Source organism: Dermacentor albipictus, chromosome 10 (assembly GCF_038994185.2).
Source record: "Dermacentor albipictus isolate Rhodes 1998 colony chromosome 10, USDA_Dalb.pri_finalv2, whole genome shotgun sequence".
Lineage (NCBI taxonomy): Eukaryota > Metazoa > Arthropoda > Arachnida > Ixodida > Ixodidae > Dermacentor > Dermacentor albipictus.
In genome coordinates, this window is record NC_091830.1 from 37,801,904 (window position 1) to 37,829,396 (window position 27,493).

General features: G+C 45.2%; 1 protein-coding gene across 1 annotated transcript in view; it reads left to right on the forward strand.

Annotated features, from left to right (window-relative positions):
• The first annotated feature begins 1,540 nt into the window (after positions 1-1,540).
• The window catches only part of LOC135911855 (atlastin-2-like), a 63,284-nt gene continuing 37,331 nt past the window's right edge, over positions 1,541-27,493 (forward strand). Inside the window, exons 1-2 of the mRNA XM_065444188.2 lie at positions 1,541-1,588; positions 20,234-20,358. The gene's annotated coding sequence lies outside the window, so the exon portion shown is untranslated. The remainder of the gene's footprint in view (positions 1,589-20,233; positions 20,359-27,493) is intronic.

A 27,493-nucleotide genomic window follows, 5' to 3' on the forward strand; every position in this document is an offset into this window, starting at 1 on the left:
CAAGTCCAGTGGTGGCTTGCACGACCATTTAACGGAAATAATAACGAAATTAAGAGCGCGTTGCTGTGCGGACTAGGCGTTGCCTATAGAAAATTTAACAAGGTGTTTTTTTAAATTCATTATTATTTTCGTTACGAAATGTTCGCGCAAGCCGCCCCAGGCCCCAGGTTTAAACAATGAAGCCCGTGTGACTGCTGCCGCTCGATCTGTCTCAGTCAGCGACTTTTTTCAGCACTCTGTTTCTAGCGTAATCAGCGGCGGCTGTTTTGACATCAGCGTAGTTTCTCGATGAGAACACTTCTGCAACTCAGCCACATCGGCCACCAACGATTATCGGTGTCTTATCTAAAGAGGAATTTCCCAAATAAAAATAAATGCGCCCTTTGCTGAGCTAAACTGCGATAGCTGAAAGCGTATCTATGGCTTCCTCTTTTGCTGTCGTCTGAACAGTTCTGCGAACTGACGCCGCAGTGTCCACGAGCATGGGGTGCAATCCAATCCATATGGCTACAAGTTTCGGCGCCGATGTGCGTGCACGCCCACGCGCCCACTCTCACAGCGCTAGTGGCATGGCTCCTCCTCTCCTTGAATCCTAGTCACCGGTGATCACCGCTTTCCTGCGTCCACCACGGACTGCGCCCGGACACTCATGAGCCTCTAAAGGCTTGCGCTTTAATAAAAACCGTTGGTGTCTCGTATGAGCACCCTTTCAGCGCTCTCTTATCTCTTATCTTATCAATTATGTGGTCCGTGGTGATGTAGTGCGTTTTTCTGAATTATGGCGATTTCTGTTTATATTTAGTTAATATACCTTTTCGGAAGACGTTTTACCGGCACACACAGGTCATTCTCCCTAGTTACGCAACTGCTCCCAAAAAACAAACAGCCTGCGTTACAATGGATAAACCCGGAAACAAAGCACAGGTTTCAAACACCACTATAATTTTTTGAGAGCGTACCGAACGTAAACCTTGTTTGTAACGTGAAAGTATAATCCACCAACGATATAATGGGGCGCCGATAAATACATTTCGGTTATTCTGCTTGAACATCACACAACAAGGGCACAACTCCTGCTTTCTAAAAAAAAGAAGTGTTTCACGGATCATGCATTAAATACCCAAAGCAGAGAACTGGAATAAGTGAAGCTCAGAGATAACAAAATAGATGAACCGGATGGGGACGGATGACGGATAGGGTCATTGCCTGCATGAAGATAACTGGCCAAAACGGAACAAAAATTATGGTTACTGAAATGCGGAACTCACGCAAAAAGCAGACGAGAAAACTGCTGAGGGGCAAAGAAATGTGCATAGAATGGTTTTTTTCACAACGTCGGTCGGATAAGACACGTGATTATTCCAAAAGCTTGTGCTGCGGACAACAAACCACTTCACATAACGCATAGAAAGCTTCATCAGTGTACTCAGAAAGAGAGAGAAAGAAACACAAATTATTTTATCGCAGAAAGGTGGTGAGGCCGCATACACAGTTAAATGCTCACCTATATATAGAACGAAAGAGCTCAGTTGTGTCACCAGACAGACCGAGTCCGCATCGAAGGCCCGCAAGCGCACTAGTACGACTGGTAAGATTTCTTCTGTAAAAACATGATTGGCTATGTTGTCAAAAAAAAAAACATCCTTGCTAACCTGTAGTACAATGGTACGTTTGCTCAAGGCGTACGCCAACATGCGAAAGCGGCCGTTGTTATAGCTCTTTCAGGTACGGTCCGGAGAAGGTAATGTTACGGAGGGTAAGAACAGGCAATATTTAGGAGACAGCTTTCGCAAATTACGAACTACAACATCTCTACTCGTACGCATATAAAACTCGCAAATTCTTTCATGAGATAATCGCTAGACCAGTTTAAGTTAGATTTCTTGGTCTCGAGAAAAAGAAGTTATGAATGCAATAGTCTAAAATGCAGAAATTTTATTGAAGACGACTTATGTTTCAAAAGAATTGCCTTATATCGGCAAGTGTGAACAAAAAGTTTGAGGATGCTTAAGCTTCGCATCTGAGAGTGGAATTCTATGGCATTCAAAGATCCCCGACTGCTTCTCACTCTTCCTATCGACTGCAGCTTATGTAACCCTAACCTTTACAGGGAAACCCTGGCGGCGAATGCTGTGCACGCTGGCGAGCTTTCTGTTAGAAACGCGGCCTCTTGGAAAGCGTGGAGGCGAGCTCAGTTTGGATGGTGTTGTTGCAAAGAAGCGATGTCGGCCCACCGCTGTGTGAAAGGTGTACTGACTGGAAAAGATGTATATCTTTGAGTTTCCCAGTAACAAAATATTGTTTTCTTGGATATTCAAATTAAATTCCGACGCTATCACGCCTGTAGGTTGTGCTTAAGTAATGATTTACAATTTTTCGACGCATTATATTTTCAAAGAATAAATAATTTCTGTAATGGCGTTGCACTACAAGGATGGTTATGGAATGATTTTTGCGCTCAAAGATGGTCGACGCTGGACGCGAGACGTCGACACCGGATTTTCTGCGACACTGAGCACTTGAACTTGTGGCGTTAAAAAGTTGGAGGACGGCTAAGCTTCACCTTTAAGAGTGGAACGCCATAGCATTGAAACATGCCTGACTGCTTCTCACGCTTTGAGGCAACTGCAGCTTATGTAACCGCAATATTTACCGGGAAACGCTGGCGGCGAACGCTATGTGCGAAGTCGAGCTTTCAGTTGCAACGCGACCTTTTGCGTTGGCTGATCGCTCAAGTAGTGCACGCCGCGCCCTAAAAGATGCATTATTTTCAAGTTTCTGCTACTATTTTGCTCTTTTAATTTTTCTTTGTTTTAAAAGATTTACCACAAAGGCTTGCTCTGTGTGTGTACAATTTCATGACGTTTGTTTGTGGGCTGTCATTCTCACACTTCCGAGGAACAACTTAGTCAATTACGTAAGACAAGTGATGAGCAACTTTAGTGATAGAATGGCGTGACACTATAACCCGCTTATACCGGATTTCATACAGTAAGGCGTCGCGTAAACATATACCTATATATAAACGGAAAGTTTTGCTCACGGCGAAGCCGGCGCTGGACGCCGACGCCGACACCGGATTTTCTGCGACGCGAGACTTAACGCTCTCGCGCTTAAAATTGGCGCAAGATATTTGCCAGACGCGTACTTCTGCCCCCCTCCGCCCTCCCCCAAAGAAAGCAGAAGAAAACAGATATCAGAGAACTGTACACTGCATCTATCTGGGCACACAGAGGAGAGAAGAAGGAGTACGAGAGTTTAATGAAGCGCTTCATTGTGATATATAGGTTTCTAGCATACGTATATTTGTTCGAATGCTTAACACGGTTTGAAAACGTCCTATCCGTAAAAGGTTGTATATTATAGTATGGTCATTACGTGATAAAACAAGTTGGTTTGGTCTCAGGATCTTAATGAAAGGAGTACGCATAATGTCATATCGTTGATATTAATTGAGTTAGAAGTTTGTGCTGCATTTTTTTCGTAATTTTTGACCAGTTTGTTTTAATCTGACGTCATCAATTAAAGATGTGATCTACATGTTTCAACATTTGTACTTTTTTCTTAGAGAAACATAATGAAATTCGTTGCAGTTGAGAGTGAGAAGTAATTTAGACAGATGCCGTGCACTGTACGACATCGTGTAAGCAAAACATGGGTAAGACTGCGAGAAAAAAAAACAGCACATTCAAATATAAAACTCGCAGCGGATTTCGGCAGCGTAAGCCTCTCCCGACCGGCCTCAGCAACGGAGGTGCTGGAGCTTCTACTCTTTCGGACGCCCCAATGAAAGCACCACTAAATGCAGCCCCACAGGAGCATCTAGTTTTTTTTCCATTGACATTGTCAAATCTGGTTTCAGTCAGCACCTTATGCATTTCAACATATCTGACTATGAATTAATTTCGGTAATATTGCATACGCTTCTCTATCTCTTTGTTTTGTTTCTGTTGTATGACTATTTGTTTTTCCCTTTAAGCAGCAAATTGGTAGCATGCGGGCCGAGTCGCACCCCTTGAGTCTCAAAGCATTGCTTTAATCGCGAGATTGAAGCTTGTAAACTTGTTATTTTGAATTTCTATATTGCATGGGCGTGTACCGGTCCGTGCAATCGTCGGTAGACCACCTGGTTGCGGCGCTGAGGTAACCGGGTTTGAAAGCCGTTTGTGAGATCTAATTCATATTCTTTATTCATTGACAGCTTCAACTCGATGAGAAAGACTTGGCAGTTTTCCCCGCAAGGTGAAGCATGCACATCAGTAGTAACGCTAAACGTTACGCTTAAACTTCTCGAATGGTGCTATTATCACGCGCTGGCGCGACTATTCGCAGGTTTTCCAGAATGTCTGCCGAGTTTTTGAACACGCCGCAGAGCGAGCCACTGCGCTGCTGCTAAAAAGCTACAACAGTAAAATTACATCACCTGCAGATTGTGAGCACTAAAATTGTTTTCCAATATGATAAGCTTAGAAGACTTAAAATAAAAGCATATAGTGAAGACAACCGACATGCGTTGAGCGTGCACTCTTTCATGTTTTCTGCCATGCTCCTATTCTAAAAACATTCTGAGCAATAGTTTGGTAAAGCACATACGCTGTAAATTCGGCGACTTAGGAGGTTGACTAGAATATCATGCGCCTTTCCCATATGCTTTAGGTAAACATGTAAATACGTACAGAACCTCTCACCGACGCGAAATCTTCGCCTGTAAAATCCATATACTTGTTATTGCAATTAAGTGACTACGAACGCCAGACCTCTGGGAAGAGGCAAGGAAAGTTGTTCTTTAAAAAGATTTTTTCGTTTCGGCGTATATAGATTGCATCTCACCATCTAAAGCTTCACCTTCGTCGCCGAGTGCAACTAATTTCACTATGGTTAAACTGGTAATCAGTAGCATGAGATCCGATTATTTATGGCTTCGTAGCGAGAGTACCAGCCACGCCACTACACTTGACACCAGATGCTACCTTCCGGCTGTACTTGCCGTGTGTGTCATCTCCGTCAACTGGTTCTCGGACGGAGAAACGCACTGGAGTGACCCTATACCAACATATATGCAGATGGAATTCGGCCTTTCCAAGTGTGGGAATTGTTCTAGCTTGCTTTTCTTTCTCGAGATAATTGCCCTCATCCACGAGAAAATATCACCCCTATGGCCCCTGCCACGCCCTGAACTGATACGGGTAACCAGCATTACACGGATAGGATGAGGCCTTCGACTTCAGAATTTGACAAGGGGACACAACACTGATAATAACGCAGACTTCGGCTACCACAATATCAAGCGAAATGAATGAGTCTTTCGGCAATAAACACGCCGACTTTGACACTTCCATGGGAGCAACACCAAGTAGACTTCGACAATGACAAGACCACGAGAGTTGTATGACACGTTCGGAGGATAGCACTCTATTGATTGTATTTGCTGCACATGAGGGATTGCTTAAGGTCGTCTTGGCATCTTAGGCAGAATGCCAAGAAACTCGGGTAGAGTAAGAACCATGTACCACTGCAGTGAATGTATTCCTTCGAATTTTGGAAATATCGTGATTTTGCATTTCTATTCCTTGCAAATAATTTGCCACCTCTCGTTCTCTCACTTCCTTTCTGATGATTTCGGGCGGTGAATTGGCACTTTCAAATACCTGTACCTGTGCCTTTGTCCTCTAATCGGTGTCTATACACTGGATATGCATACATTAGCTCACTTTACCCACCGTTTTTATTCATTGATGTCCTTTAGTCTTGTGGCAAAGCTAGTTCATATATGCACTTCTCATGGTTCAGAAGAGGCCCAACTCTCCTTGCACAGCCCCATGTGTTTTTACCGCACGCCTCCAACGTCAATCTGCCCACCGACATTTGCTTAACTTCGATCCCTGACACCATCTTCAATTTGTTCCACTTATCGCATTTTCGAACGTCAGTGTTATAACGATTACAGTTTTCTATATTACTCAAACCACCTCATATTGAATGTTTTCCCAGAGTACTCTATGTTACGTTATTGCTGCATTTTGCTTCACCGTCATCCTTAGATTACCTTGGCAGACGTATCAGGAGAACTTTTCGTTCCTAATGCTTACACGCAGGTATTTTTATTGCTTGACTATGAGTATCACGCGCCCTTGATACTGACAGGGGCTTCTTTACAAGTAGCGATGATGTTAGAAATGCCTTGCAGGATATAACCCGGGGAAAACCGGTAGCACAAAAAGCTGTAACAATCAATTTAATGATGGAGGAGATCTGACGCTTAAAACGCTTGCGATCCTTTATAAGCAATCCCTCAAGACTTCAAGTGAAGCAAAGAAGTGGAAGAATGCCAAAAATATACTAATCCCCAAGAGTGGAGACGGTATAGCATTGAAATATTATAGGCCCATTACCTTGCTTTCAGAATTGTATAAAATATTCACAGAGATAATTTCTAGTAAAATAGGGGCAACACTTGACTTCAGTCAGCCAAGAAAACAGGCTGGTTTCGGGAAAGGATATTCTACAATGAATCCCATCCATGTCACCAATCCTATATTTGAAAAATCCGTAGCGCGCAATCAACGTCTATATATGGCTTTCATAGATTATGAAAAAGCATTTTATTCCGTAGAGATACCAGCACTCATAATGTCATTGCGCAATCAATGAATACAGTAGACATGCGTGAATATCTTGGAAAATGTCTAGAAATATTCAGCAGCTGCCTTGGCTCTCCATATGAAGAGAAGAATGATATCTGTCAAGAAAGGGGTCACGCAATGCGACACCATATTTCTGACGCTATTCTCTGCATTTTTGGAAGTATTCACGCTAATAAATTGGAAAGGCTTACGAGTAAGGATCAATGGCGAATTCGTCCGCAACCTTCGGTTTGCAGATGACATTGTCCTCTTCAGCAACACGGCGGAACAATTACAACAATTGATTGAGTATCTTAACAAAGAAAGTGTACTAGTGGGATTCAAGATTAACATGCAGAAGACAAAGAAATTATTCAATAGGCAGGCAAGGGCACAAGTGTTCCGGATCTGCAGTCAGCATCTACAGTCTGTGAAGGTGTACATTTATCTAGGCCAATCACTCAAAGGGGACCCTGATCATGGGAAGGAAATTTACAGAAGAATAAAAGTTACTTGGAGTTTATACGGCAGGCACTGCCAGAATCTGACTTAGCGCTTACCACTATCATTGAAAATAAAGGTGTACAATCAGTGCATTCTGACAGTGCTATCATGTGGGGCAGAATCTTCGAAGTCGTCAAAGAAGATCAGGAACAAGTTAAGCACCATGCAAAGATCGATGAAAGAAAAAAAAATTTAGGCTTATCCTTAAGAGACATGAAAAGAGCAGTGTGGATCAGGGAGAAAATAGTGATACGTGATATTCAAATTCACATTAGGAGAAAAAAATGGAGCTGGCCAGGCCATGTAGTGCAAAGGATGGATAACCGGTATGCCTATAGAGTTACAGAATGGGTGCGAAGAAAAGGGAAGAGCAGTCTAGGACGGCAGAAAACTAGCTGCGGTGAAGAAATTAGAAAATTTAGAGGTGCAAGATAGAATCAGTTGGTCCAGGACAGGGTAATTAGAGATATGAGGGTGAAGCCTTCCTACTGGCAGTGGACGTCAAAATAAGCTGATGACGGTGATAACTCGATTCTTCAGTAAAAATTTCATTCGCCACACGCATTCGCAACTCTTTCTAGACCCCTTGCGATACCCATTATTAGCACTACGCCTTTATCTCGCGAAATGCCACTTTGTTTTCCTACGAGGTTTCACATGCTTTCATGGGTACTTGGTGGTACTTTCACTTCGATACCGTTTGGTTTATTGGCCAGGCAGGCACCGTCTGTCTTGCAGCTCTGCAAGACATTCTACTAGAATCGGAAAGCATACTTCAATAATCATTGATTGTTCATACATTCAAAGAAATCAAAATTATTAATTTCGAGTTATAAATTATTGCCACTAAGAACGCCTCGAGAGCATTCAAGGGGAAGAAACACGTTCTAGAACAAAACTCATTTGCTCGCGTAAGCCAATGTAACGAAGTGATGCATCAAATAGAGCGAAGCTGTATAAGTGAGTCGTCTCACCTTTCGTAAATATAAGGATTTGCTTGCGGGCTGTTCAAAAGCGAAGTCTAATGCATAGCCTAAAATATTTACAGTGTTCGCGCTCTTATGAGTATACGAGGTTCTACCAACACTAAACAATTTCGCACACTCATTCACAGCAATCTTTATTACTACATTTTTAGCATAACCTTTGTAGTTTACCGCGTCTTTGGTAGACTAACCAAGGGAAGTTTGTGTGGCGAATGTACGCAACTGCTAGATACACTTCTGCTCTAAATGTTTTCAGCTGCCTTCCAGTGTATCTTATACAAACACTTCATGCGAATTTAAAATTGCAAAATAGAATCTTGCAAACTCTGTTACATGTCTACACTGCAAGCTACGTAGTTTACTGAATTGTAGTACTTATTTCACTAAAGGAGAATTTTTTTAAGGAAACAAGATATGTTGCCATAAGGTACCCCCGATACGGTACTGCCGAAACGTGTTTTTTTTTAATTCCTATTACGAAATGTGCCAGCACCTTAAAAAGGCATCAGCACTGCTAATTCCAGTTCGTGGCTCCAGGGTCTGCCATGTAAAATCATGCAACACGTGATCTATTCGCAAATATTAACCTGGCTAAATCACAACTTTCATCACGCTCAGCATAATGTATGTAAATACCTCTCTTGCGAAACCAAACTAGCAAACGATATTTTTCACCTACACTCTAACCATGATTAAAACCTGCACACTGATTCAAACTTCACGAAAGCTTTTGACAGGGTAGCTCACCAACGCCTGCTACTAAAACTCGCCGTCTAAATCTCGGCCCTAATATCCTAAAGTTGATTAACGAATTTCTATCAAACCGCTCATAATTCATTTATGTTAACAATAATAGCTGAATTACAATCCCAGTTACACATGGCGTTGCACAGGGATCCGAACCGAACCTCTTCTGTCTCTAACACATATAAATCGCCTGTCAGCGCATGTCGATTGTATATTACGTATATTCGCCGGCGACTGCGTCTATTGCTAATATTTCTAATTAAATTTCCCAACAAAAGCACCAGATGAAGACCTCTCCTTGCAATCTGCAACTCCAATTCCAACTAGCGCTCACGAACTTCCTGATTTCATCAGCCCACCTAGGCTTCCGCGGTCCTCGACTGCGCCTCCCTTCTCTTGGCACTAATTCTGTGACCCCAGCGGTCCACAGGTTATCTAACCACTGCTTTACATGACCTGCCCAGCTCCATTTTTTATGATAATGTGAATTAAAACATCGCCTACATCCTGTTTTCTCTCTCATCCAAAGCACTCTATTTCGGTCTCTTAACGATATGACTAGCATACTACGTTACATCGCTCTTTTCGCCGTCTTAACTTGTTCCAAAGCTTCTTTGTCTGTCTCCAAGTTTCTGCTTCATATTGCGGCACCGGTAAAATGCACTGATTGTACACCTTCCATTTCAATGATAATGGCAAGCTTCCAGTCAGGAGTTGACAATGCCTGTCGTATGCGCTCCAACCACATTTCAGGCGTTAGCGTTCGGAAGCCCGCGTCGCAAGAGATCCGGCATCGGCGTCCCATGTCGGCGTCGAACGTCGCATCGGGAAAACACTTTCGATCCACCCATACCCAGGCTCTACAAGTGAAGCAAAGAACTTATTGAACTAATTCCATTTCTCAAACTGAAATAGGTGGAAAAATCATAAACTACAACTTACACACATCCTACAGGCAGATAGCTCTCGGATTGCAATTTAACTATATGAGAACACATAATTTTATTACGCGAGAAGTCAAAGAAACCCGTTCACACACACAGACCATTCGCGGCGTCCTCCATTTGCGCGTGCCGTCACGATGGGTGTCTTGGGGGACACGGGGCCACGTGCCCGGTTCCTGGTAATACATATAGCCAGCGCTCGCCTCCGTCGAATCGCGGCCCACACAAGCCGCCTTTCAACCACAAATCCCTCCTTCGTGCATAGCGTGCGCGGTTAGGGTTTCCCGGTTAGAGAGAGAGAGAGAATAACTTTATTGAATTGGGGAAATGGGGATAGGGGATTAGGAGCTTGATGGGTGGTGCCCCAAGTCCAGGGCTCCACTGGCTTCTGCCGCTAGCCGAACGTGACCAAGAAGGGCCTTCTGCACCTTCGGTTAACATTACGGTTACATGCGCTCCAGTTGCCGGGAAGATTGAGAAGAAGTCAGGGATCTTTGAATGCTATCGCGTTCCATACTTAAAGGGGAAGCTTAAGCGTCCTCCAAATTTTTTTTATCCTTCAGTGAATTTTCTTCTCATGTTTAGGGTTCCTTGTGAGTAAATGACCTAGGAAAGGTATGCCTTCACAGACTCTAGAGGCTGACTGGCGATCCTGAACTCTTCTCCCCGGCCTGGCTACTCATGCTTTTCTTTGTCTTCTGCATATGCAGCCCCACTTTTGCACTCTCTCTGTTAAGGTCATCAATCATTTGTTGTACCTGGTCTCTAGTGTTGCTGAACACGACAATATCATCTGCAAACCGCAGGTTGCTGAGGTATTCGCCGTTCATCCTCACTCTTAAGCCCTCCCAGTTCAACATTGCGGCGTGGTTTTCAACGGCTTCGAGTACGTTGATGAGATATGTTTGGTGTGGATTCCATATGGCGAATGCATATTCCCGTTTCGGTCGGACTATTGACAGGTAGGCCAGTAGTTTAACAGGTTTCGTGGCACGTTTTAGATGACGCTTGAGAAAACCCAGTGATTTGTTAGCTGAGGAAATGATGTTACTGATGTGTGTTCACCAGGATAAGTCGTTTGATAGTGTAACACCTAGGTGCTTGTAAGACTGCGCGGCACACACGGGAATGTTATTCTGTATTAGTAAGGGTCGCGCCAACGCGAAAATAACATCAAGCTGTTTTTCTCATGATTAGGTTACATTAACTACAGGTCATACCATTGATGTAAACAGGTAATGTCGTCCAGAAGTAAGTCTTGATTATACGTGCGAGTAATTGTTCGATAAATGACGCATTCGTCAGTGAACAAAGGAACGTTGAAAGACACGTACAGGGGTAGGTTATTGGTGTATATTAAGAAGAGTAGGCGTCCAAGAACCGATCCTTCCCGTACACTGGAAGTAAATGGTAGTTGGTTAGATCTTTCTTTCTTTCTTTATTCATTTATTCAAGACATTCCTTACAGAAATGCCTTGGGGGACGCGACAAAAGGCACTGAACGTGCCTGACTGGGCCTCGCCACCCTTGGCAGCAGCTGTCACACAAGAACAATAATAACAAAAGTATTGACTCCAATAGGCTCGATTTGGAACACGGTAGAACATAAACATCAATAAGTGTTCCTCATCAATAACATAAATCACTAACATAATAACATAAATACACATACACATCAATAACATAAATACACATATAATCAGATAAATTGTCTAGGTATGTCGCAACTATCGTCCGAGTACAGAAAATATATCGGACTTTCACAATGAAAAGCCAAGACACAGAGTAAGAGGAAACCAACTGGGATCAGTCCGGCACGATTTTTAGTCTATGTTAAGAAAAATAATTTTGAGCATTTTTCTGAAAATGTGCAACAGGTAGCTGTAACGAGCGCTTCAGCAATTTCCGGATATTCGTTGAGAAGGTCTGGTATCATAAAGCTTAGTTTTTTATCGCCCTATTTTGTGCGAGAACGTGGCCTGGGTATTAATTTCTTCGTAGGCAGTACGGACCAGGTTTCACTTGATATTTGGTTTGAATAGGTGTTGTTTGGTGCTGATGCAATATTTCCAGGGCCAAGTTGTATTTATACAATTTATGAATAGGCAGTATTTTATTAGATTTAAAAAAAGGGTGTTGTGTCTTCAGAAAGTTCTAAATTTCCGATTGCACGCACCGCTCGCTTTTGCAAACAAAAAAGACTGTCTAGGTTGGTCTTAGTCGTTGTTGACCATACAAAGAAACAGTAACATAACCGGGAATGAAATAGCGCGTAGTATACCTGCCTTTTCACCGCAGACGGGATATAATATCTCACTTTATTTAAGATTCCAACAGCTCGCCCTAGCTCACTTCGAAGCTTGTCAACGTGAGGCATCCATGAGAGGTTTTCTTGAAGTGTCACCCCCAAAAATTTAACTGATACAGATTGTTCGATGGTAACGTTTTGAAATTTTAAATCCAAGTTTATAGTCGGGTGGTGTCCTCGCGGCCGGAAGAGTAAGTATTTCGTTTTGCTTATGTTTAATTGAAGTCTGTTAGATTGAAGCCACAAATCCAGACCTGTTAGCCATTCGTTAGCTCGATGAAATACCTCTCTTTCATGAGCACCATGAGATGCGCGGTTCTTAACTGTAACGAACTGAGATTGGTTTGTCAAGAACGCTTCAATCCATCTGAAAATGTCTGGGTGAAGGCTCGAAAGAGAAAGTTTTAGTAGTAGACGTTGGTGTGGTACCTTGTCGAAAAATTTGGCAAAATCTATAAATATCGCTTCTGTTTGGAGGTTACAATCTAAATTGTTGTGAATATCATGCACGAAAATGGCCAGTTGTGTTCCGCGGGAAAAGCCTTTGCGGAACCCATGCTGTGAAGGATGAAAGTATTTGTTCGAGTCAACAAACTTCATTTCTGTGTACATGACGTGTTCCTTGAGCTTACAGGGCACACTTGATAATGTAATGGGGCGATAATTAAGTGGGCAATTACTGTCACCTGCTTTGTGGATGGAAACAACCCTTTCCACCTTCCAGTCATGTGGTATTTCACCAGTTGAAAGTGACTGCGAGAATAGCAAACACAGGAACACCGCGGTGACATCTTTAGTATTGGTTAACAGTTTCGAGTTAATATTATTCACGCCGGCTGACGATGTAAGTTTAAGATTGTCAATTAACGCTGAGATACCATCTGGGGAAAACTCAATGGTTGGCATAACGCTTCTTGCATTAGTACGCAAAGGAAAAGGGGACGTGGTCGGCTCTTCTGTAAAAATAAAGACAAATGCTGCTTTGAAAAGGTTCCTGCACTCTACATCGTTGACCGTTTCACCTCCTTTATTCGTATGCGTTACACTGCGTCTTTTATGAGGGTTTATCACCTGCCAGAATTTTTCTTTTCTTATTAAATGTTTCCGAAGGTCATCACCAAAGAATGCATCTTTCGCCTTGCGAGGCACTGATAGGTATGCGCGCTCAAGAGTGTAGCACTTTTCCCATGCACACGTGTTCATCCTGCGTTTTGCGGCACTACACATGCATTTCTTCTTATTTTCCAGTCTTTTTTCCGAATTGTTAAACCATGGTATTTGTTCATGTGTTCGAAAGGTGATTTTGAGTATGAACTGGTTCGCTAAGTTGTTTATTCTTTTGTTTGAATATCAGCCAAGTTTCATGAATGCTGCAGTTATGAAACGTATCTTGGATGGAAGGTAGAAAATTCTGTAAATGTTCACATTTTCATCGAATTTACCTTTGTCGTATAAGTGCATAGTTTTCTCCCCCTTCTGCCGCAGAGTTGGAGCAAAGCGAAAAGAAGCATGAAAGACCTTGTGATCGCTAATTTTTCTAAGAAAGGTGATGGACTACAAACTGTCTGGACGGTTGACCAGCAGTAAATCTAATATGTTAGCAGTGTCTTCTGTGACGCGCTTTGGCTCTAATACGAGTTGTGTCAGATTGAAGTTGAGGCAAACGTCGAGAAAATCTCTCGCTTCGGTTTGGCTTACTAGAGAGCGTATTGTGCTGTGCCACTCAATGTCTGGTAAGTTAATGTCTCCAAAAAGAAGGAGGTCGGCATTAGCATAGAGAGAGCAAATCACATTTACTGCATTATTTTGATTGCGAGCGAAGTCATCCCTATTGCGAGGGGGCCTGTAACATACACCTAAAATTATATACTGTGGGGCGGCGTGGCACAGAGTAAAGAGTATTTCTAATTCTGATGTGATGTTAATAGCAGAGCACGATAACTGTTCAATAACGGAAATAAGCACACCTCCTCCTCTAGTTCTAGCATGATCTTTTCGAAAGACGTTGAAGTTTGGCAAATCAGCCGACGCTTCAGAGTCATAGATTTCTTTACAAAGCCACGTTTCCGTGAGTTCAAGAACGTTGCTGTTGCACAACAGCACGAGCTTAGACACGTGTTCTCGTGTTGGAATGAAGCTTAGTATGTTAGTGTAAATTATTGAAAGGGAAACATGCACTGCAGGTTTTGTTCGAGAGGGGTGGCTTGTTTTTTGATGATGTGATGACTGCTACATTTCTTTTACTGTTTGCGATGCGGCATCGAACACGTGGCGCTTAGAACCAATGAAAAGAGTTTTAAAGCACAATGAAAATGGCACAGATTTGGTTTTCGCAAAGGAAGCAAGTTGGCTGCGGGCGTCCCTAGCTGCAGAGAAAAAATGCCCAGCCATGCTGAGATCAGTGCCCTCAAGATTGCGCCCATTTAAGAGCAGCATGTTTTTTTCTTGTAAGGACTAAACCTAACAATTAGTGGGCGCGGGCGATTAGCCGAATAGCGACAACACGACGCGCTCGTTCTATATGTTGAGGTTCAAGTGGCACGTTCAGGTGGTCTGAGCAGACGTAAAATTTTTTCTTCATACGCGGCCGACGTTTCTGATGCTGCTGTGTCAGGAAGGCTCTAAACACAAGATTGTGTTGCCTCGAGCGATTCTCTGCATCGTCAACGCGGACATTCAGAGCGAACTTGATACAATTAGTGCAATTTTGAACGCACATGTGCACATTCATTGCCAGGAAAAGGTTCCTATGTTGCACCTTTGCAGTTGCTTATGACGTGTGCGAAATTAGGAACGTGCACTTTTTCGGAAAGGCACAATCTAAATATCAAACGCTTTATCAAAGCATCATGACATTCTGTTTAGTTAAATTCCCGTGTTTACCTTATTTGTCCTTTACTTTACGTTACGTGCTCCGAAAATCGAAAGTGCATGCGTGGATACGGTGCTGCAGTTCGTATCAAGAGTAGAAGCATGGTTACGCTTTCCGGAACAAAACTTGGTTTGACTTCATTGTGTCAGTTTCTTCTATCGATCCCTGTCAGTGACCATTTTCTCCTCGTTAGTGCGGGCTGCCGATAGTGTACTAGCAATCAATGTGCACCAAATACCCTAACATATCGTTATGTTAAAGAGAAGCCTTGAATTGTGAAAGACCAAGAAGTTCAAATGGAAACCACTAAAGCATGCAGCTATTATTGTAGAAATATCTTAACATTTCAAAGAGTTGAATTACAGGAACATCCTGCTTAAAAAACAATATGATACTTTTTTACAGCTATGGCGGCCTTTGTCGTCTGCTTCTCACCACTGCCGGCGCATAACTGCCATCGCGCTGGTGTATCACTAATATAAGTATGAGTACATTTTCTGTGAAAACCTACGTGTTCAATGCAGACCGACAAATTGTATTAAAAAACTTGACTCGCCAACCCGGCCCTGTGAAAGCGGATGTCCAGCGAAGGTGATGAAAACTACCACTAAAGCTATTGAGGGGGGTATGCAATGCTTCATTGTTTTACAGTGGTGGTAATAATGGTAATTTAGAGTAACGAGAATACTCGGAGTAGTTTTGACGGCACGCTACCGCTCGTCGTATTGTCGTTTCTGTTTCTCTGTGCCGTTCGTCGTATTCCCACTGCAGCTGGGCAGTCCTAACTATGCGTTGCCTGCCCATAGCGTTGTTGTAACCCCAATGAAATCAGTTGCTAGGCTGGTTATCTTACATACGAAAGGCCAGGAACGTTACTGCACACGTCGCAAGACACCATCACCGAGCCAGCTTACGCAACAGTTACCTTTACCGGAAAACGTATGCAGCAAGCATTACGTGCTCCGCACTGTTAAGGAACGCCTTATAATCAATTATGTGGTTCAGATGCTTGTTTTGTGCTTGTTCTTTATAGAAGCGAATGCGGTTCTGTATGTTGTGTGCGTGATTCTAAAGAATGTATGCTGTTTTCGCTTCAGTGCTGAGTGCTTGACGCCTGCTTGACCTCCGCCGTGGGTCGACCTGGTGTTTCCCTACCTCCAGGATCGGCCCACATTATTGCCCATGGATACTGACACCAAAAACGCCGACAAGGCTACTTACTAGCTTCGCTGTAAAATTTTCCATGGCGTCTTTCGCCTTACCGCTTTATGATTGAGACTCTGACCGTTAAGATTTCGGCTGCACGTATCAAACAGGGACCATCCATAAACATTGGCTGCGAGTGCCTTTCAGCGCCGGCACAAAATAACGCAGAGACGTTTGCAACATGTTCGCGGTAAGTTCTAGAACCTGTATAGATAGGTACTTTGGGGATGACTTACACGATGATTGAATAGGGGATATTACTCCTAATGAAAGTTGTTAGTGACCAAAATCCGGACGAGCGGCGGGTATCAGAAGCAGCGAATGATGGCGATAGTTTTCCTAATATCTTACTAAATATTTCTTGGTAACACTATAGTAAATCATGTTAGAACAACTGTTCCAACAAGGGAATTAAAGCCGAGAAAAGCTCACTAGTTCGGAAGTTTGTAACACTGGGACTCGTGGATGCCAGTATTTAACATAGCTCGCTCGTAGGAAACTCGAGTCACAAGAGGCAGTGTTGTACTCAAAGGCTTAGGAAGATGAGCAATTTTATTTTACTTAGGGCTGTTGTGGGCGGTGATTTAACAAGCTCTCAGAACGGAATGCACACAAAGCGTAAATGACAGCCGAGACGGAACGTCAAGAAGGTAGACGTCGTTCAGTTGGAAGCGGCTTTTCCGATTCCTAATAACATCAACCACCACGATTCATCTGCTTCGTTCGTTGAAAAGCAATGTCGGAACCTTAAAATGTTATGCACGGGCTGTGTAATAGAGCCAGCCCATATATAATTTCCACGCTCTCTTTAGAGGTGGAATACGTCCGCCTTGATAGTAGATTTTCGGCGTGAGCACTTCTTATATGCCCACTTCCGTCTCTCTTACGATGAGCAAGTTCTTGCTTGCCAGTTAGATGAAGCCTTCGTAGGCATTTGGAACAGTTCAGGATGGCTCGAGCTCCATGAAGAATGTGTTCTTACCACGTCCCTTCCCGTAGACATAGTTGATGCTCTGCCCAGATGCTCAGTACAAGGTCGTCCCATTGGGTGCAAAATTACAATCGGTTTCCTTCCCTTTCTCTGGCTTTCCTACGTTTACGCCATGTTCATCAATTCCTCGTCAGGTTATCCTTGGTATCGTACTAGTAGGGCACCATTCATAGGGGGCCGAAGATGTATAGCATAAAGCAGAACTCGACGCGACCTTGGGCCACTTCCCGGATGTTGTGGATTCCAAGGTCCAAGAAGGCTTCATGTCAGCAGTCTCAAATAGTGCAGGGGTCGGTGCCACGCAAAACTTTCTGAGGCCTTTCTGTTCAAGTTAGCTCTCAAGCATTTACTGAGATGGCTGAGTGATTGGTTCTTCTTGGAGTGATGGTCAGTTTTCATCTAGTAGTCATATATGTGATGTCAGTGTTCACTATCTAGTGAATATGCCACTTGTAAGTTTTGCAGTTCTCTCTTGGTTGCACTCATTTGTTTTAAAGTCGCAATAGCAACTATCGAAGTCCATACTAGCATAGTGCTGCCTGAACAGTTCTTAAAGCGAAGCTTCCGTCTTCCTTTTTCTTCCTTCAACTTTCCCACTGCCGCTGCTGCTGTGGCTGTTTTGCATGCTGCTGTCGCACACACCACCTCGGGAGGAGGGGGGAGATTTCATAGCGTGTGTACAAATGTATAGAGCGAGTCAGAGAGGAAAGACTGCGCGAGAAACCCGTTTTCACCCCGCCGCATCGAATGTGCACAGTGCCCTCTGGAGCACCCTGGGCGTCGCCACATTAGCCTCTTGACCACTGTAATTATCTGTTGCTCCCCTCAGAGCATTGCAGAAACTGCCGCACTTCCCTTTGTACTAACGTGCGAGTCCGGAGGGGACGTAGAACTATGAAGACGATGGACGAGAAGAGGCAGTTCCCATACAAGGGAGGGGGAGAGGTGACGTGAGAAGGCAAGGAAACTCTACTACTATACGACAGGGTTGTGGGGAAACTGGATAAACTTAAGTTCAAGGAACGCTACCGTACGTTCCAGCAATTTCTAAAAAATAAACACCATGCAAATATATCAAGCGGACAAATTGCAGAAGCGGAGCCGCAATAATTAAAGCGCACCACAGGGTCCAGGCGACACTACGGAAGCGGTCGACCGTCAAATCAAACTTCTGTGCTCGCCCCGCTAGCTTTGCGGTTATGGCATCGCTTGAGTTCGCGAATGTGATTCCAATCGCGGCAGCCACATTTAGAGGGGTGAAATAGAAACCGTACGTAGATGTTGGGATACGTTAAAGAACATCATGGGGTCAAAATTATTCTGTAATCCGCCACTGCGGCGTGCTTCATAATCCGATTGTGATTTTAGCACATACAGGCTCATAATCCAAGTTTAATACTTCTGCCACCGTAGGATGTCCCATATGAGGCAATGGCAATGCTCAACTCTCTCAGGGGTTATGAAATATGGTGCACAACCACGCCTCAAGCACACACCTTTCCCTGTGAGTTCTCTGTACTACGCAGACAAACAGCAGGGGTGAACTCAAGGTCACATTTAACATCAACTCACACTCTCGTCTTAGAATAAACGTTGAAGAAATTAAGCTTTAGCCGTCAACGTCACCGCTAATTATCGTCAGTCAGAGCATCCAAGAGGAAAAGCTCCGCTTACATCAATTCCCGCAGTGTGTGGGATCTTCATACTTTTTTGAATTTATGTTGCCTCATTTTTCATCATCATTATCCTCATCATCATCCGCCTGGGGCTACTGCAGGGCAATGGCCTCTCCCATACTTCTCCAACGACCCCGGTCATGTACAAATTGTGGCCAGGTCATGCCTGCAAACTTCTTAATCTCATCCACCCACCTATTTTTCTGCCGCCACCTGCTACGCTTCCCTTCCCTTGGAATCTAGTCCGTTACCCTTAGTTACTATCGCTTATTTTCCCTCCTCATTACATGTCCTGCCTATGCCCATTTCATTTTCTTGATTTCAACTAGCATGTCAATAACTCGCGTTCGTTCCCTCACCCAATCTGCTTTTTTCTTATCCCTTAACGTTAAGGGCATCATTCTTCTTTCCATAGCTCGTTGCGTCTTCCTCAATTTAAGTAGAACCCTTTTCAAAAGTTTGCAGGTTTCTCCCGCACACGTGAGTTGTGGTAAGACACAGCTGTTATACACTTTTTTCTTCACGGATAATGGCAACCTGCTGTTCATTATGTGAGAATGCCTGCCAAACGCACCCAAGCCCATTATTGATCTTCTGATTATTTCAGTCTCATGATCCGGATCCACGGTCACTACCTGTCCTTAGTAGATGTATGCCCTTACCACTTCCAATGCCTCGCTATCTATCTTGAACTCCAGTTCTCTACCGAGACTGTAGAAGATTGCTTTAGTTTTCTACAGAATAATTTTTGGACCCGCCCTTTTGCTTTGCCTCTCCAGATCAGTCATCATGCATTGCAATTGGTCCTCTGAATTACTAAGCAAGGCAATATCATCGCCGAATTGCACGTTACAAAGTTATTCTACATTAACTTTTCCCCAATTCTTCCCAATCAAGGTCTCAGAATACCTCGTGTCAACACGCTGTGAATGTTTCGCCGCTATAGATATCCTACAGTATTTTTACATACGGCTAGTCCACACCCTGATTCTATAATGCCTCCGTGACTGCTGAGGTTTCGACTGAATCAAATGTTTTCTCCTAATCAATGAAAACTATATATAGGGATTGGTTGCATTTTGCACATTTCTCTATCACCTGATTGATAGTGTGAATATGGACTTTTGTTGAGTAGCCTTTACGGAATCCTGCCTGGTCCTTTGGTTGACAGAAGTTGAAGGTGTTCCTGATTATATTTGCGATTACATTAGTAAATACTTTGTAGGCAACGCACTGTAGGCTGATCGGTCTCTAATCTATCAAATCTTTTGCTACCCCTTTCTTATGAATTAGGATTATGGTAGCGTTCTTCCAAGATTCCTGTACGCTCGAGGTCATGAGGCATTGCTTATACAGGGTGGCCAATTTTTCTACAGCAATCGACGGCTTGGTGGACTGCGCACCCTGACTTCACAGGATCTGTCAACAATCTGCTACGGTGGCCGGCATCTGCATCTGTTATTCAACGATGGTGAACTGATAAGACTCAGGAGGAAGTAAGGTAAGCGCGGTTACTGCTAAATATGCTTGGTCCATTACAGAAGGCTCAACGTTATTCTAGAATTCCTGAAGAAGGTAAATTATCCCATAGCATGCCTCACAGCAATTGAACAGTGCTCCTCCAAAACCGCAGTGAAGCACGTCAGCTAGTTGAATCCTTATTATTGCCGGCCCACAAACTAACTGAACCAATTGGTTTTGTTTTTTGCCAATTGGTAAATATCATGAGCTAACATAACAGTATACGAAAATGACCGTCAAGACGGATGGAAGAGCAGAAAAAAAGATTTCGGCTCATCGCGTATATACTGTTCAGGACTAACGTCTACCATCCTGAATCTTTGGCTTCGTGCCTCGAAAATGAAAGTCTCACTCGGCACACAATATTAGACGTGCCAGAGTCAGCATTAGGATTTTCGAGCTCCGTGAATTATTTGCATGAGACATTACTGCGATATTTGCTCAGATCAGTAGATGTTAGGAAAGTGCGCCTACAATATTATATACTGTGGAATACTTTATAGTTATAATAATACGCTGGATGGCCTCACATCCAATCGAAACGCAGTTTCAACAGACGGTGTCATGTATAGTCGGATGCGGCTGCCGCAGAGGCTACAGCAACGGGAGCATAGTGGGCTGTTTTGGCCCTAGCATCCGCATTTTCATTTCCGGCTATCCCTACGTGTAAGAGCAATCAGTGGAGCGAGACGTGGATGCCACTCCTCTGGATAGCAGAGAACTTAGCTAGAAGCAGGGTGACGGTGAATCCAGCTCAATTGACTTTGAGTAGTCCTTGAAGAACCGTGCGACACTCTGAAAAAATGGCCACGGAAACCTCTGGTGGGTGCTCCTCAAGGAAGTCAGCTGCCAGGTGGAGGCCAGCCAGCTCTACCACTGTGGAACTCGCAGCAAATGGGAGACGGCGCTGTAGGGTCGTTCTAGTGACCGGTACTATGAAGGGTGCGGCAGCCGACTAACTGGATGGGAGGATAGACCCACCTGTGAAGATTAGAAGGTACCCACATAGTTTGTGCAGCTTGAACAGCGTAGCCTGCGACAGCTCGCCTGGTGGGGACCTCTTCTTCTTCGCCTCCAACTGGGGATGGACCTCCAGTAGTTGTTGGTGGGGTGGGGGTGGTAGCATTACTGTGGGGTAGTGGCCTACTAGCTCATCGTACAATACGCAGATGCTGCCCATCCGTGAGGAAAGAAGGCTCCGCAGTCTGGGCACCAGGGCAACCCCATCAGGAATGTGGTGCAGGTGGTCTGTGTGGCGCAGCCACTGCCGACGCATTAGCAACGAGAAACCAGGGCCTCCCAAAATGTAGCAGCCACCAGTGAATGGCGTGGAAGTCCTAGGCATTTTCTTATCGCTGTCTTATGTTCCAGAGCAAGTAGTTTCTTGCTGTCGACGTTAGGTTAGCTATTGCTAACGCGTAAAAGAACATGGAGGGGGCGTCACCATGGGAGAGACATATGTCCAGCCATTTCCTCGCAGAAGTAGCCGGCTGACAATTGTTCTTACTCTTCGAGTCTTGATGAATGCAGACTTGAAAGCGAGTATCCACATACCTGGATCGCCAAATGTGTGACCTCCTCCGCCCGTGGGATGGCTGTGCCTCCCAGCACCAGCTTTCCGACAGTGACGCAAGCGGCAGCTAACAGATGGATGAGCAGAGCCATTGTATTTTTGGGAGAGAGTAGAAGTCCGATGCTCCGGAAGGTAGCAGTGACATGCCCCAGTCTTCAGCAGTTCGTACAGAGCGTAGGGTGCTCGGGGCGAACCGCAAACAGCAGCTTCCAAATCTCCATGTCGCACGGAGGTTTGCTTGCTGCGAAGGCAGCAGTTAGTTTGTTGCCATTACTTGCCACTGAAAGTACCCGTACAGGTGCGGTGATGGCAGCGAGCAGCTGCTCGTCTGTGTACTCTACGTCGATACCATAGACATAGCCCACGGACTGGCTTCGGTCCACTGGTAGGCGCCCTTCAAAAGCCTCTTCGCAGGTGGAGTCCATAGGCACCCGCTCCTGTTGCGGCTCCTTTGTGTTCGTATCTGCCACAACCATGTTCAACTTGGTGTTGACGCTTACAGCAAGCACGCTAGGTATGGCAGGTGAGGCTTATGCAATGGCGAGGTGTGACGAGCGATGTCACGAGTGATGAACCGACCCCGACTTCTCTGCTGGCCGGAATAGCAGCGTGCCTGCAACTGGCTGCGATGTGGGCTTTGGTGGTGGAGGTGTTCCATACTTTGGGAACTCCGGGCGCTTCCGGCGAGGTCACTCGCACCTTTGGACGACGGCTAAAGACATTCTCAGGTGCTGATACGAAGGGTCCCGGGTGTGAAAGAGCAGGAGCATTGCTTGCAGCTGTTTAGTAGGTTCCGTCCAAGCAGACGCGGGCGAAGCTGCATTAACTTCGGGGGCTCGAAGTGGAGGGGGCGTGTGGTTGGGTTTAGGAGACCTTAAATCGTCTTTGTAGAAGCACCGGACACACCAGGTCCGCGGTAGCGTCAGCTGCCGAGGGAGTCGCAAGACCCAGATTCCCGTCGTTGGCACATTGCTTCGCTTGTGTGACACACAGTGGCGGCAAGTTGCGCTGTGCTTCGTCGCTGCCTTAGTCGTCGCGCACACGTTTGGCAGTACTTGCGGTATCCATGCTTTCATCCCAGGAATTCCAAGAGTCCTCGGGGAAGATAATGGAGCAAACGTCTACACTGTCAGCAGTTGCTTTCTTGGAAGTGTACGCACAGCATGTTCCGCGAACACGGGTGGCGCTGAATTCAGCTAGGGACGGTGAGCTCGAAAGTAGAGCCGCAGCGTTCGCGGAAGGCTTAGAGAGATTCGGTAGCACAGCACGCGAATGTGGCGGGTGGAGGAAGAGGAAGTTAGGCTGAGGCCACTGCCTGCTTCGCCAAGCACTTGTAAAAGATGCTGGCCTTCTTTGCCTGCGTGTGCTCGATGTGCCGCAATGTTGAAATGTTGAAAGGCAGTGGGAGGTCAAGTGAAACGCTGGCCGACCTCCAGTGAGTCTTGTTGCTCGAACGAGCTGGTGCTACAAAGGCAACCGCGGGAAAGGCCACGTGCGCACCTGGTGTCTCGCAAAATGTTCAAGAAAGTCAGTGGGAAAACAAGTGCACTGATGAGGAGAGTCCGCGTCGTGGCGGCCTCGGTGATGGACACGCTCACGCGGCGCTCACAAAAGCATGCGGCTGTCGTAGCATACACCTCTCACGGCACACGAAACACCCAGTCAGCACGTTCACGCAGAGTTCAACAAGAACGGTTAACTCGCATAGCGCACTACACGCACGCGCCCAGCATGAAAACCAGGCACACGCACACAATCTACACGCGGTGCGCGTACTCCAGACACAACGCTCGCGCGCCTGTGGCTGCTGCTGGGAGGCTCCTCAGTCAGCGAACACGAAAAAGCATGCTTGGAGATGGTGTGAATAGTGAGTCATTATACACATATGAACCCTGCACGTCAGTTCAGCACGTCGGTGGCATCGAAGGGCACACTAATCATGCCGCACTCGCTGGAGCGATGTGCTTGCGCGTGCGCACTGGTGGAGGAGTTCAATCTAGCTTCACCACAACATCCTGAAGATGTGCATTTTATGAACTTCTTTTCCCCCTTTCTCTCGTTGGGGAAATTCACTGTTCTTCTTCTCGGCTAAGCACAACCTTGGAACCGTTTGCAAAATGCCTCACATAACGCAGCATCCTCCACCATCCTCCGCCTCCAATTTTGCAGGTTCGCCCCCACATACGAGGCAACGACGTGCCAAGCTGGGAACTTGATGTCGAAGTCGCTCCCGTGGAAGTCCTCGACGTTGGCCTCTTTAATACATTAGTGGACGATCCTTGATGGTCTGTTTGTCAGGGTCAGGCTCCGACAGAGCGGGATCCACAGTTAGTTCTTGCTTCTACGAATAATGGCGGCTGTAATCGTCTCTACGTAAGCGCCTTTGTTCGCGTGTCGCCGTCTATGCCAGGTCCAGCCTCGTGTAGGGGGGTGCTCAGCTTGCCCGTCAGCTGTGGTAACACTGATTTAATAGTCAGCTCCCTGGTCCTGAGAAAGCGACGATGCAGCGTTAAGGGCCTTTCATAGCTGCACGCTTGCCGGTGAAGCATTAATTGCCGAGAAAGGAGACAGCGTATAACAATGCTAGATGTCAATCGTAACTGGAGTCACACCCTCGACCTTCGGTTGGAGTCGAACCCACGACTTCTAGTCTTAGTTATTACCAACGTAATGAGGACGCACGTAAATAATGTAACGTCAATTAGGACACTTAAACCCACGAAAATTAGTGGGAGAAAAGAAGTAATAAGATGTAACAACGCAATCGAATGATATTGTCAAGTGATTTAATGAGTTGTCTTGAGCCCTCAGGCTTCCGCCTTCACCCTTTTTGTCATATGCAAAAGCCTCTATCAATGTTTTGCAATAGCGAGATAAATTTTGAGGGCCTTCATATAAATATAAACAGTTGGTTGCCTTCTTACGAACCACACCACATAGCGAACCACATATCGACACCGGCGGAGTGCCGCCTTTGCAATGTTGATGAACGATAATAATTGTACGATTCTCAGAAATGTCGCAAGAGCCAGAAACATTCGAATTTGTTGTTTTTCCCTTGAAGGCCGATAAAATATTCCTGCTCGTTTTCTGACTGAATGGTTTGAAATGGATCGCCAAGATATGAAAAAAAAAACGCTGGTACCACAACACACAGCTTCTAGCTGAGGCGCACAAAGCTACTAAAAATGCACAGTATTTCTGTAGAAAGCAGCGAAAGCAGTAGAAAGTGAAGTGAAGAAAACGGAAACATTTCATGGAAAATTAGTTTTTTCTTGGCATATTGGCAGCAATAAAACAAGCTACTTGGCCTTCTACAACAACTGTAGTTCACAAAGTTTAGATACAATTTGACAAGAAACTCTCTCTTAAAGTGGGAATGGTCCCACTTTAAGAGAAACGGTGAATTTGAAGCGCTTCGCACTCTATTTTCTTGTTTTCGTGTCTGCTTTGTCATGTCGGTGATTTAATAGTCGTGCAACAATGCAATGGCTGAGCATAAGCAAACAAAAACGATGTATCAATAGCAGTCACTTGTTCCCTAGGCGTTCATTCATTGCGCCACCAAGCTTCTCTAAGTCATTTTGTTTTTGGTAGTCAACCAACGGTACAGCGCACGTTTCGCCAGCTATTTTAATGAATTGCAGCGTTCTGCGAAACTATTCAGTTAATTAAACTTTGCTCTGAAACCTTTGCCTGGCTCCTCTTGTTACGAGTTTGTATTTCAAGGTTTTTTGTGGGGTAACTGGTTGGTAGAGGTGCAGCCATAAGACTTCTTTTTGTCGCATAGACGCTCGCCCATATTATATAAAAGGCCATGTGATAGCGTAGTTGCCTACCTCGTGCCGCCAGCGCAGCAATGCAATCCAGCAAACTTGAGCACGTTCAGTGACGATTAGAGAAGCGTGGCTTTGTGTCGCCACATGCGTGCCCGTCAATCCTTCGTTACGATGAGGTAACATTTAAGGAGAGAGAATTAGGTAGCTAAGTCGGTAGCGTCCTTGGCCAAACTGCGCAGTGACGAAAACAATAGCCGACGCGACAATGCTAGGACTGACATTACATATCCTAGACAGGTCCCCTTAAGTAAAGTAAATAAGAGGCTTTGAAAGGAACATTTGGTACATATTGGTCTGGATGGAAACGAACCCGGGGGGGGGGGAGGGAATCTGCAGAAGTCCACCTAATGGACTGTCCAGTTCGGCCGCAGCTGATTGGATGCAGCTGTACAAACGACGAGGAGACGAGCAGCCCCAGCCAATCGGTAGCGGCCGAAATGGGCAGTATACTAGGCGGACTCCTAGAGAATACATCGCCAGGCCTCCCGGGTGCGACACCAACGCGCTTTGCTGAAGTCATGCCTGCTCGACAGTTCCGGCTTGCTAAGGGTGTCCCCAATACGTGCCTTATTGCACAAGTCACGTGGTAACAAAGACATGCTCGTGCCAGTGCTCGCGCGTTCGTCGTCGTCTTCTTCCCCAGCTTGTTCCGACGCCCCCCATCATGCCAGCATTCTTATACGGCCCCTCGCCCTCATGCCACTGCTCGCACGTTCGTCATCGTCTTCTCCCATCGCTGGGTCCGATTCCGTTCATCACGCCAACGTTGCCGCACTGTCCCTGCTTTTGAGAAAGCACTGACGGCACTGGCCCACTACCAGTAGGTGCGGTGATTAGTCGGATAGCCAACAACAAGCTTCATCTCCATCGGAGGGATAGTTGCCACAATTCTTCACTAACGTATCGTAATCGAGACAAACATTATGCCAAGTGTCAAACAGGCTTTCACCCTAACGTTTTGCAAACGTGTAACACTTGCCTAATAAATTTTTTTTCTTAAGCGGTAAGCCAACCTTGGGCTTACATGCTAATTGCGAAAAGACGGTGGTTTCAGCGCATGCAGCCCAGTGCACAACGTGATCAACTCCGTCAGCGCACTTCGAAAATGCAGCAGACGACATGAAGACATGCTACAAGCTCCCATTGTGGCTGCCCACGTTTACTACGATGCGCAATGTCCCAGGCAGAACTGGCGCACTGCGTAATGTGGCTAAGCAAGCGCATGCCCCGCAGAATCATGCCTTAGCGGCGACCTGCCGACAACTTAATCACAGTCATCATAATGTACAGCCAGAGCAGTTTTGTCAGTGAAAATATATTAGCCTAGACGACGCACCCATAAGGAAAACTCCCATAATGGATGGCCTATGTACGCTATCTCGTGGCGCCTTAGGAGCGCCGAAATTGCATAAGTTGGCTCGTGTTGATTAGCATTGGTGAAGAATTTGGCTGATATTTGTCTGAGAACTCGTTTTTTGAACACGTTCTTTGCTGTTATATTAGGTCCGTTATTATATACGTGAAGGTTGAAACTAGTGGTATGATTGTGCAGTTTTGAATACAAAAAAATGCTGGCTTAGATGCGGTTTAGCGATTTGGCTTACCTTGAAGGAACACAGCTCATTTATATTGTGATGTATTTCAATCGGAGAAAACCGTTGAAGACAAACAGGGGACTTGAATAAATGCGTGGAAGTTTGATG